Source organism: Lathamus discolor, chromosome Z, assembly GCF_037157495.1.
Source record: "Lathamus discolor isolate bLatDis1 chromosome Z, bLatDis1.hap1, whole genome shotgun sequence".
In the NCBI taxonomy this organism is placed as follows: Eukaryota; Metazoa; Chordata; class Aves; order Psittaciformes; family Psittacidae; genus Lathamus; species Lathamus discolor.
Genome location: NC_088909.1, coordinates 95892827 through 95904840, shown reverse-complemented (window position 1 = coordinate 95904840; position 12014 = coordinate 95892827). Strand labels below are relative to the sequence as shown.

Genomic DNA, 12014 nt, shown 5'->3' with positions numbered 1-12014 from the left:
CAACAAAAAAAGTCACTTTATTTCCTTCCAGTATAAACTCTTGCTAGCGGAAGACTTCGTTTTTCTGTAGCATAGACCCTGCACATGGACCCCAATAAACTGATTCAGAAATGTCTATATTAACATAGCTTTTGCTGACTATAGGAAACTACTGCCTGCTAAATCAAGCAGCCAGAGTTCAACTGTTGTAACTCCACCTATGGCAGGTTTTACCATAGCTACCTTTCTGCTGTACAAGCACAGACCTAAGCCAGTGCTTACACTAGGCATTCACAGCTAGTCTTGCAGAAATTATTGCCAATCATAACATACTGTGCACTAGCTGTAGTTACTTTAAAGTGAAGGAACCTCTTCAAGATGAAGAACTAGTATGAACTATTATGAACTAGTATAACATACTGTGCACTAGCCGTAGTTAATTTAAAGTGAAAGAACCTCTTCAAGATGAAGAACTAGTGTGAACTGAGCTGCTGGAATCCTACTCGACATCCTGTTGATAAACACTGACTTATGCAATAACATAAACAGAGAGCAATGCCAGATCCGGCTATCATTTCAGCTTCTGAACATGGTTCCAGAGCATCATGATCAGAAAGGAGAGCGCTTTCCATACACTCTTTGGAATGGGCTGAAGTGGCAACTGTGTGTATAGAGCAAAGAGTATTTACATTAGCTAGTGTTGGTATTACTGGATATCATGTCATAAGAAATGTTTCATGCCAGGACAATGAATTTGGGTATCTACCAAATGTATTCAAGCCAGACTTGCTTTTTCAGGCTTTTTAAGGGGATTGGAGGGAATCTGGAAACTGTATAATATAGCCTAAATGAAAAAGTACATAAGTATACGTGAAATAATACATAGTTTGATAAGTAGATATTTCCTAACAGATGTATAAAGAATATAATGAATTTCTATATTGTTGCTAAGCTAAATTTAAGATTCATGCTCCATCAGATATCAAACTCAAATATTCTGAAGCCAATTTCTGTTAATGATTAAAATACTACCACAGACTAGCAGCACAGAAGATTATAATTCCTCCAAAATCCTTCAGTGAAACTCAGTATATTAGTTACAAAGACAGACTACTTCATTTTTTAATATGAGAGAAACCCAGAAGTCACCGACCATTTACTATGCTTTTTATTTGTATTGGAGCAATGACGAAATTTTTTTCCTACAGATGCTTAACACATGTGCTTTTGTAGCTCCAGGACTAGCTGTGGACAGTGTGGAAACTTAAATAATTAGGGGTAAAGTCCTAATTATTAAAAAAGTTACACAAATAAAAAAATCTGAATTCTCTTGTTTTACAATTTAAGAGAATTGATTTCACAAACTTTCACCCCCTTCTACCTGTGTACTGATGACTTTCACTCCCCTAAAAGCCCCCCTGCCATGCCAAGCCAGGACCCCATCATAGCACCTATCTACATTCTTACCTGTCTCATGTCTTCCCAGTCCCATCCATACCCCCACCAGCTTTCTGACTGAAGATTACTTTAGCTGCTTTTGCCTACATCTGGTCTTGTTGGCAGTGAACTGTTTCACATTAATCCCCATGAAAGTAAACCACCTGCTATGAGAATGTTATCTAGCATACAGAAATCCAGAGATGTAGAAATCCAGAATATATAATAAATCTAATGATTTTTATATTATCTGTGCTTAATTGTACATATAATGAGGGACTAGTAAAGTACTTTTTCTGGTTTATCTATGTGGTATTTCATATGTTCAACTCTCACTGCTAGTGAGCCAATACAAAACTGTTCATAATAATCTCAGAACTAATTATATTACACAAGTGTCGTATTAAAACATGTCTGGAGCTGGAACACAAGTCTCTCTCTCCTCACACAGTGCTCCAACCACAAAACTACAGAGTCAGGATTAGGTCTGTGGTTGCAATTTCTAACCCAATGAGTTATTAATCATGCTTTGCCATAGCTTCAGTAGCAGAAGGCAAGAATAGAAGGCCTGAGGAACAACCACTGTATTTGACAGCACAGGCATCTCCCAAAAGATGTGGATGTGAATACGCCAGCTAGCGATAAGAACTGAAACTTCATGTCTTTGCACATCTATGACTGGAAAGGCTACGGTATTGTAGAATCATAGAATCATAGAATAGTTAGGGTTGGAAAGGACCTTGAGATCATCTAGTTCCAACCCCCCTGCCATGGGCAGGGACACCTCACACTAAACCATCCCACACAAGGCTTCATCCAGCCTGGCCTTGAACACTGACAGGGATGAAGCACTCACAACCTCCCTGGGCAACCGATTCCAGTGCCTCACCACCCTAACAGGAAAGAATTTCTTCCTTATATCCAATCTAAACTTCCCCTGTTTAAGTTTTAACCCGTTGCCCCTTGTCCTGTCACTACAGTCCCTGACGAAGAGTCCCTCCCCAGCATCCCTATAGTATTGGCACTGTCTAAAGAGGGTAGAGTTCTGTTTCGTGATTTTTTTTAAATAAGAAAAGGGCAAGAGATGGTTCTGGTGGAGCAGTAAGAAAGATGCATTTGTGTGCCTTAGTTTAAAACCTCAGCAACACTTCTGGCAGACAGGTATTCACATGTGAGGTTTAAATTCCAAATTCAAATTCCATTGATGAGGTCACATCTCACGGTCCATTTCGCCCCAGCTACATGTTTCTACCACCCTCTGCACCCCCCACTTGGTCTGTTACTCATGGGAGCGGGCACAGCGCCGGCCTGCAGTGCCTGCCCGGCTGAGGACTGACAACTTGCTGTTTGCAGGGCAGTCTTTGCGGCACACCATCCGCCCCCGGCTATGCAGCGCCCAGCCACACCCCTGCTCGTGCGAGAACAAGGGCAGGGCAGCACAAACCTCAGCAGCGAAAGCTGTTAGGACTTAAACGTCCGTGGGCCCTGGAACCCAGTAACTTCCATGCAGTGAGTGGCACCAACAGTTCTGTTCATTGAGCAGCAACAGGCAACTTGGGTGAGCTACAGTTCTCCTCTGCTCCTGGTTAATTTCACAGGGGGTTTTGCATCATAGTTTACCAGATGATTGTGAAACTCTTGCAACAGTGGCTTGTGTGGCTCTTGTCCACCTCTGTTGTTGAGCCAGCATGAAGTGAGAGGTGAGATAGCTGCTGCAAGGGCCTTAAAGATCTGTATGTCACTGCTGAAGTCACCTTTGTACATGCGGGTCCACCTCTGCTACTTCATCAACCTAAATGATACCTAAATAAACTGGTCGCACTATGCTCATTTGGACTCTTTTCTTTCCTAAGGTGTTTCTCAAGTGGTATCTTTATTATTGTAGGAGAAGCCAAAGCAGCCGTTCTGCCTTTTGCCTAGGCTCATGCATGCACTTACGCTGCTCCGCCGCACACCTAGTCACGGAAGGTACTCGCTTTCAGCTGCTCAAAGCCGCTTCGTCTCAGCCCAGTAGCCGCGCGGGTGACCCCCTTCTCCTCAAAAGCGGATTCCCCGCCTTCCCCCAAACAAACTCAGGGCTAGCCCTGCCCTCACCGCACACGCCGGGGCCGGGAGCCGGGCTCTACCCTCCCCTTACTCCCGGCGATCTCCACAGGGAGGCCTGCGGCGGCCGGTCCGCCGGACCACTCCGCGGCGGAGCAGGCGCCCCCGCGCAGCTCAGCCCGGCGCGGCGGAGCGCTGCAGTAGCCGCCGCCTCCCCCTGGACGGAGCCTCGAAAGTGCCCCGGGGCCGGGGGCCCGGCGCCCCGCCCCGGCAGACGCTTTGCCCTGGCGCGGCGCCTGCCCCAACCCCCTCCCTCCCGTCCGCGGCAGCGGCGGGGAGCCAGAGCCGGCGGTGATTGGGGAGCGGCGGCCGTGGGGCGGAGGGGAGGAAGAAGGAGGAGAAAAAGAGGAGGAGGAGGGGGCAGCCACAGAGCACCCCACTCCCCGGCACGGGTGGCGGGGGCGGTCGGAGGCAGCGCTGCCGCGGCCGCAGGGGGAGCGGAGCAGGGCGGGCTGTGCCCCCGCTTCGGCACGGCCTCCCGCCCCGCCCCGCGGGAGGGGTGCGGGCTCAGCCCGGCGCCCGGCCGCCCTCGCTCGGTGTCGTCGGTCGGTGCTGCCTCAGAAGTTGGGGCCGGCTGCGGGCGGACGCAGCGCGATGCCCGGCGGTGCCGCCGCCGCGGCGGCCGCTCGCTGAAGCGCTCCCATGGTGCCGGCGCCCGCCGAGGGGGGCCGCGCCCGCCGCCGCCCGCAGCGCCGCCGAAACTTGGGCGAAGTTTCCGAGCGAGTCGGTGAGTACCCGGTGGCGGTCCCGCGCCCTGTCCCGCCGCCCCATCCAGCGCCCGGAGGCTGTGAGGAGGCTTCCTTGCAGCGCCCGACTGCTGTCGGGCTCCGCCCGCCCCTCCCCGGCTCTCGCCCGGGGTTTGTGAGCGGCCCTAGCGGCCACGGAGCCAGAGGGAGTGCACGGCGTGTCCCGCTGGCGGGGCAGGCGGACCCGGTGCTGGCCCTGCGCCGGGGCAAGCGGGAGTGAGCTGCTGCACGGCTCGGTCCCGCGGCTGTGGGTGAAAGTTGTGCGACCCGGTGTGAATCGCGGGATGGAGGGGGAGGGAAACGCGGCCTGGGAGGTCCGGGGAAACGGTGTTCTTCGTGAAAACCTTTCCTGTGCCCGCTTGGGCTGAAAAAAAGCAGAGCTTTTTTAAAGAAGGTGAGCCGCCAGCGCCTCGGTCTTCCCTGATCGGAGTTTCCCGTCTGTGTGGTTCATTCCAGTTTATACAAACTCCCCCTCAATCTTTTCCCCCACCCCCCACCCTTCTTTTTAAACTTTTCATGCCATCACTAATTGGTCGCGTTTCTTAGCGTGTGGTCTGCCCTGCGTGCTGCACGGGGAAAAACGGAGAGAATACTTTTAAAGACAAATACTGCAGATACTCTGAGCATAAGTATGGAGAGCAGCGGGCGTTACTGCAGAGCAGTGACTGGTGTTTTCTCACAGCAACGTCCTCAGTGATACCAGTTACAAACTCACGGGCTATTTCTCGAGATCGAGTAAGTGGATGTGCATTAGTTACCTTTTCGGTAGTGTGTATCTCATTCAGAATTTCGTGTGTTACTAACTTAATATATTCAGTCACAGCTCCACTTTCCTTCTTGTATAGCAACTACAAAAGACCCACACCTGGTCATCCTTATGTTCATGGTTAAAACTGTAGCTCTCTGCTTGAGTTGGATCCCGTTCTATAAATGCTTTAAGGAAGTGTTTGCTGGTGGGAGAAACTGAAGTTAGTTACCAGGTAATGAGCTGCTTAACTTAAATCTGAAAGACTCTTAGCTGTAGCATACACTTGATTGCTCACACCAACGATGAAAATGTAGTTAGGAATAAAATCAATATAAGGAGATTTGTTAAGACTCACTTGAATACTGATATTTATTTAAAAGATGCTATTTTAAATAATGAGATTAGAGTAGATAGTTGAGATTTTTTTTGTGGCTGTGAGTGGTAGATACAAGTATTACTGAAAGTTATTCAGACAGATTGAAATGTTTAAATAGGAATGTGGTGTCTTTCATCTCCACCACATCTCAGTCTCGCATTACTAGAATTGCTGCTTACTGTGTTAATTCGGGACATTAGCGTGTTTTAATAACTATAAAAGACTGACAAACCAGAGACCTTGCAATGCTTCTGAGGGGTAATTTCTAAAATTGCCAGTAACAGTAGTGGTACTTTTATTAAATATATGAAAATAACTGTTTAAACTTACTCAAATGCACAGTGAAGTCATGGATACCCCCCAAATATTTGGGAGCCAAATTCGCCAAGTATGGTCAAGCATTGTTTCCATTGCCGTGGGACGTTTCATTGTCTCCCTGTGTTGATGTATCTGCACAGCACAGGGCAGCACCATGCAAGTACATAACACTGGGGGCTCTACAGAGGTGTTATTTTCTGTAGCACCATGAAGCACAGTAGCAGTCCTCCTGGAGAGCGCTTGTCTGCCTATGCCATACCAGGTGTGCTGGGGAGATGTACAGAGCTCGATTCCGCACAGTTTTACAGTAGCACATGCTGCTTCAGTCAGTCTGTGACCTGTTGTGCCCATTTCCAGTAAGGAAACCTCAAATTAATCTTTGATGCCATTTCCCTATTTCTGGGGTGGTAACTTTTCTTTTCCATGATTTCAAGATGGAGGAAGTATGATAAATATATACCAATATGTGTATATATGTACCAACATATATATGTATATATATATATACACATTGGTCCTTTAGGGTTTAACTTTCATTCATAATGTCTCTTTCCCTTGACCATATACACATTTCTGTTAATGTATATATAAACTCAAGGTAGCCCTTGCTCCTATCAAATGAAACTTCATTTTGCTGCAGAAATTGTTTGGTTTGGTTTTTTATCAAAGCTAGTGTTTATTTTGTGCTACTAATGGGAGCATCGAGCTGAATAAATATAACATCATGTGTCTTATTTAAAATACCAGATTTCCATCAGCAAAATAGAAGCTGTGAATATTTGTCATTGAGAAAGCAAAGTAGGCAGAGATGCTTTGATTTATTTTTTTTTCCCCTGATTTTAAAAAACAACAGCAACGAAAATTTTATTAGGCAGGACAGCACTTGAATTCAGCCCAGGTGAAGCTCTTGCAATCTTAAGGTAGGTGCCAAAACATTTTTTAGAGCATTGCAAATAAATAAAAATGGTAGAAATAACAAGAAGAGGAGATAAAGTTGATGGGGAAAGGAAGGACAAGGATACCAGCAGTGCAGTAATGGGTCTGCTTAGTCCACATGGGTGTCCCAAAATGCTGGGTTAGCTTGAGGATTAGGTTCCTTTTAACTAAAAGGATCTTTATTTTTTCGCCAAATGTTTTATCTGATGGCAGGCCCAGCAGAGCTGGAATGGTAAATTTGGGAGGAGGGCAGTGTGAGGAAAGCAGGCAGAGGTGGCAGTGCTGCCACTACTACAGCTGTGGCGAAGAGGAAAGGTTGACGCAATGAGATACTAGCTTGGCAGGAACAGATTTATGTCAGGACTTGAAGGAACACTTTGTGCTCAAATTGTTTATCTCAAGGGAAATCTGTCTTTATTGTATATGAATCCCAGTTTAAACTCTTTGTATGAGGTGTTTGTTTACACATAATACAAATATGTGAGTATCATTTTACCAACGAGCTGGTTCTTAATGTAGGAGAAACAGTGTTATTCCCAGTTAATTGTAAAAACTGTTTCCTGACAGAGATGGATGTTGTCCATATCACATTTACTGCAGATTATGAAATTAAAATTAATTTAAGCATGATATATTACTCTCTGTTAGAAAACAGGTATTCAATTGAAACTCATCACCAGAAACTTCTTTAATTATAAGTTAATATAAACTTCAGAAACACTTCACAGTAGTAGGGTGGTTTGTGATAGGATGGGACTTAACTAAATAAGGTAATGTTCCTTACTGTTACCTGAGAATCTCAGAGGCACACTGTTGTTAGCGTATAGAGAATAATTAAAATTATTTTTACTGAAGGAATAATAGCTGGAAAACACCATTATCCAGACTTCTGCATCAAGTCACTGATGCATGAGATACTTCTGTTAAATGTGTGGATGCATGTGCACAAAGAGTAACTCTTCAGGAGTAAGGTTATCCTACTGAATTTGTTACCCACTCAGTACCTGAAGGATTATAGTAGTAATCAAGCACTTGTGAACTTTAAACATTCGCCATTCTGTTCATACTTGCCATGTTAATCACATTTATGTGACTACCTTGACTTTCCAAAAAAAACACTGACCATGATGCTGACATCTCTACTTCTAAATCATGCTCAGTTTTCTAACTTTGAGTAATTAAGAAACTCCTATTTGTAGCATAGCCTGTTGTCCTGCTACATGTCCAAGCTAGTGGTTACATTTTGTGGAAGGGACCCACTGCATGGGATCATGGTCATGCAGGGGAAGGTCACACAGGGCCGCTGGAGATGCGGTAAAGACCATGAACTTTAGGGAATGCTGATGGGAGGATACAGAGCTCTGCTAAATTTAGCAGAAAACGTAAACTCTGCATCAAGAGAGTAAACAAAGCACCCATTCTCCTGATGTGAAGGGAGTTATGCTTTCCCATTTCTCCTTCTCTGTAGCCAGACACACAGCATTAGGGTATCTCAGTGCCAGACTTGTTAGGCCTGTGCATCAAGCACAGGTGACTACCAAAGTCGGTGTGTAATGTGGGAAACTGAACTCAAAGTGAGCAAAGAGATGTTTCACCAGCTTTACAAGCATTAAGGCAAAAGGTTTCTGTCTCTGCTTAGTAAGCTTACTGCTCATAATCCTAGAACAAAGATGATGTATGAAGACATAAATACGAATAATCAGTTGCATTTGGATACCATTTAAACACTGGGCAATAATAGGGATAGAGATAATTAACATTTAGAACTTCGAAAGCTGCCATAATACTGTCATAAATCCATTACAGTCTTCAGACTCTGTTCATAAGTAGTCAGTCCAAACATAAAGTAATATTTCAGATGTGCTACAGAGTAATTCCATGCAATACAGATTTGTCAGCAGCTAACACACACCAACTCTGAGGGGTAGCTGGAAAGAGTTCAGTTATTAGTAACAACCATCATGTTGCATCATTCAAGCACTTAAATTAAATTTGAAGTTTGACTGCTTCAGGGGAAAATGAGATTGGTAAAACTTGACCCTCAGTGAGAGAATGATCAAATCCTGACATTACCAGCAGCTGTTCTGGCACTGTGCTCAGTGGCTGTTAATTTGCACCCCAGGCTGTCATGGTGTTGTGGTCCTGGGCAGCCCCATACAGTCACTCAGTACTCTAGCTTTTGCCATGGTGCTTTTTCAGGTCTGGCCAACCTAGAACTTGGGGACAACAGAAGTATTTTTACCTGCTCTTCTCCAGTTAGAGACATCCAGTGGCTGTTTCTAACCTAGAAAATCTGCTGCACCTGTAGAATGCTGGCTTTGTTTAAATCCCAGTGGCCTGGTCCCATATTCCAACAGATGTTTAGGATGCACTGATCGTACCCTGAAGGTAGAAACGGTCCCAGTGTTAGCTCTGTGAACAGAAGTCCATGTGCCTGACCAGTATGCAACAGTTTTGGGGTTTCATCTGTATATCATTCATCTCTACAGCGTTACTGATATAGCCAAATAATTCCTTTTTGTTCCTGTTCGAGTTTGAGGATTTTGTAGGGATAGTTTGACCATGAAAGAGAGGCTGCAGGCAAGGAGAAACAGAATGAAAGAACCAATAAATTTTATTTCATCTGTCTCGGTTAAATGAGCGTGTTTGTCAGTTTTTGCTTCACTTCACGAATGGCATGCATTATTCCCAGCTGCTCTCAAATGTTCAGCTAGCAGCCTGGTTTCTGCTGTAATTCATGTTTTTTCTTTTTTTGCCTGCCTTTTTCACACACGTAGGAATTTATGGCAGTGTTAACTTGAGAATGAATTGGTGGAGAGGGCTCTCCTTTATCGTGTGACTGCAAATACTGTTTGAATTTGGTACTGAATGCTTATTAAATTGTGTTTACCCAAAAACTATGTTGTGAACCTACTTTATAATTGTTTTGAGCAATGCCTTGCATACTGTTCTCATCCAAAAAAAAAAAGCTTGAACTGTTTGGTGTTTCAACTTAATGAGATTCCTAGTGGCTTTATGTGATGCTGTGAAAAGTAAATGAAAAGAAAGCAAGATTTCTTCTAGATAGTGATTCTTGTCCCTTGCTTTGTTTGCACGAGTTGAAGAAGACTGTGATTACATTTGGGACGAAGATTTTCTGTTCTGCCTAGAGTAAGGAATGAGGATCAAGAGGAGAAAGGCAATTAGAAGCAATGAGCTGCTGTACCTCTGGCTTTGATTACTTTTTGTGGCTGAGCCCTGTAGGGTCTGTCTGGGGGATGCTATAGAACTTGCAACGAAACCCCCAAGAAATCATTGCTTTTGTAATGACTGCGACTGAATTTAGACAGATAGCAGCTCTAAGTCAGATGTTAAATACACAGGGCAGAATAGAGCATGGTCAGGACTCCAAGAGCCCATCTTTACTTCGCAGCGTGCACAGATCAAGCCTAGTAAGCTGTGCTGGGGCTTTTGTCTTGCGGATTGAGCCCTGGCTTTTGTAGGGCACACATTAGGGACATGCTTGCTACAGTGTGTCGAGCCTCCAGGAGGATTGATTTGCAACATGCAGAGGGAAATCCTGTCCACTTTTCTTGAATCTGTTTGCAGTTTTTGGCTTACCCACACATGTAACTGAAACACATACAACTAAAACTCACCAGACTTGACTTGTGCTCATTCCAAACAGTGCCAGCCTGCTGGTCCAGTACACGTGGATGAGCTGTTCTTACTCCTGGCTGCAACTTCACTGCAATAGGATCTGAAAGAGTGTGCAAGATGGTGCTTTATGCTTGTTAGCTGTGATTTTTGACCTTTGGAGAGCAGCAGTGAGTCCCTCAGTTCACTCTTGCTGGGTGGTGGTAACAAACACTGCACAGGAGAAATGCTTGTTACATGATACAGTCACTGCTGGCTGCCTGTATGCCAGCCAATCTTGGTGGTGCAGGACAGTGTGTACGGCATTGAGAGACTGCAGCCTGGGATGAAGAAATGGCCCCTCCACCTCCCTAGGAGGAAGACTATTTTTGTGGAACCATGTGATGAGCTCTGGTATCTTTCTGCACTAAGGTGTATTTAATAAGGGCGGCCATACCAGTTCAGAAACCATTTCAGAAAAAGCAGTCACTGTTGTAAAGCAGAACCTCATTACTGCTGGTTCTTATTTTTTTTTTTTTTTTTTTTTTGCTTGAATAGCTAATTTCATTGAAATAATAGGTAGCTTTGAGAGAATGAATTTCTTTGATTGTACTGGGTCCAGACACACTGTTTTCAGTGCATGTAATTTATCCACCACAAGTCACACGCAGGTGATTTAACTACAGTGGATGCCTGTTCATTCTTCAGACTTTGGCTGACCACAGGGATTCTGGCGGTGATGGCAGGAGGGATGGTATTCACTGGTTTAAGTGATACTAGGGGCCTGCCTAACTGACACCAGAGCAAGGAGGAAAGCAAGAATACTTGCATGAAGATCCTTTACACATCATTGATATTTCAGGCGTACTGCGTATAACTGTGTAGAACCTGTATCTGATGTACAAGGGAGCTAAGCAATATATTGTGCCCTTGGATGTTTGATACAGCTTGTGGCATAGGTGAATGCATTTAATGCCATGATGGAGAAAGTAATGCTGTTTAGTGTTGTACTCATGCATTTGTTGCAGCCTGTTCTGTTGGGTTTTTTTCCAATTACAAAAAAGTTAATGCTTTATTGAAGTAACCAGAAGTATTGTGAAAATAATTTCAGGTCTCTTTTCCTCTCCCATTCTATTGCTGAAGGCAGAGGGCTCTCTCTGTAAGAGTCCAAGGGCGCTTAATGGATCCAGTGATAATATAAAGTCCCATCTGTAAAAAATCAAGAACATAAGATTTAGGAGGATGGATGACTCCTGATTAGTGGTTCACACTGACATTGAAGAAAATGGAAATCTTCATACAGAGCTTCCATTTCTGTCGTCATACTCCTGCTCTGTATGCTGAGGTATGATTTCAGATGTAATTCATTTTTTAAGGAATTTTGGTCTATCATTTGAATGTTATTTCAAGCCTAAGGAACCTGGGAGCCCAGTTAACCACGAGATCTCAGAGTAGAAGAGGGAAGTTTTTCACAATGGGTGAACATGTTCTACAGGTGTTTCAACTTACTAAATCGTGCAGAAATGAAAAGGAGTTTTTATGATGTGAGGGATCAGGAGCCAACGACTGCATACGGATGGTGGATAATTTCTGGAACAAAACAGAATATGTGTATATAGAAAGGCTAGGATGTGAAAGCCTGAGGAACTTTGAGAAGACTGGAGTTACAGACTCCAAACTATTTGATTCCACTGTCTTCAAAACCTGAATAGAATGTGACCAGTAATTAAAACAGCATGCTTAAGAGCAAGTGTAA

At 44.5% G+C, this 12014-nt stretch overlaps 1 protein-coding gene across 3 annotated transcripts in view; it reads left to right on the top strand.

The window, feature by feature from the left end:
• Window positions 1-3956: 3956 nt before the first annotated feature.
• The window catches only part of GHR (growth hormone receptor), a 129997-nt gene continuing 121939 nt past the window's right edge, over window positions 3957-12014 (top strand). Inside the window, exons 1-2 of one of the 3 annotated variants that reach the window (XM_065662419.1) lie at window positions 3958-4246; window positions 4812-5000. The gene's annotated coding sequence lies outside the window, so the exon portion shown is untranslated. Of the gene's footprint in view, window positions 4247-4811; window positions 5001-12014 lie in introns of all 3 variants that reach the window. The other 2 variants (XM_065662422.1, XM_065662418.1) reach the window with 2 other exon arrangements.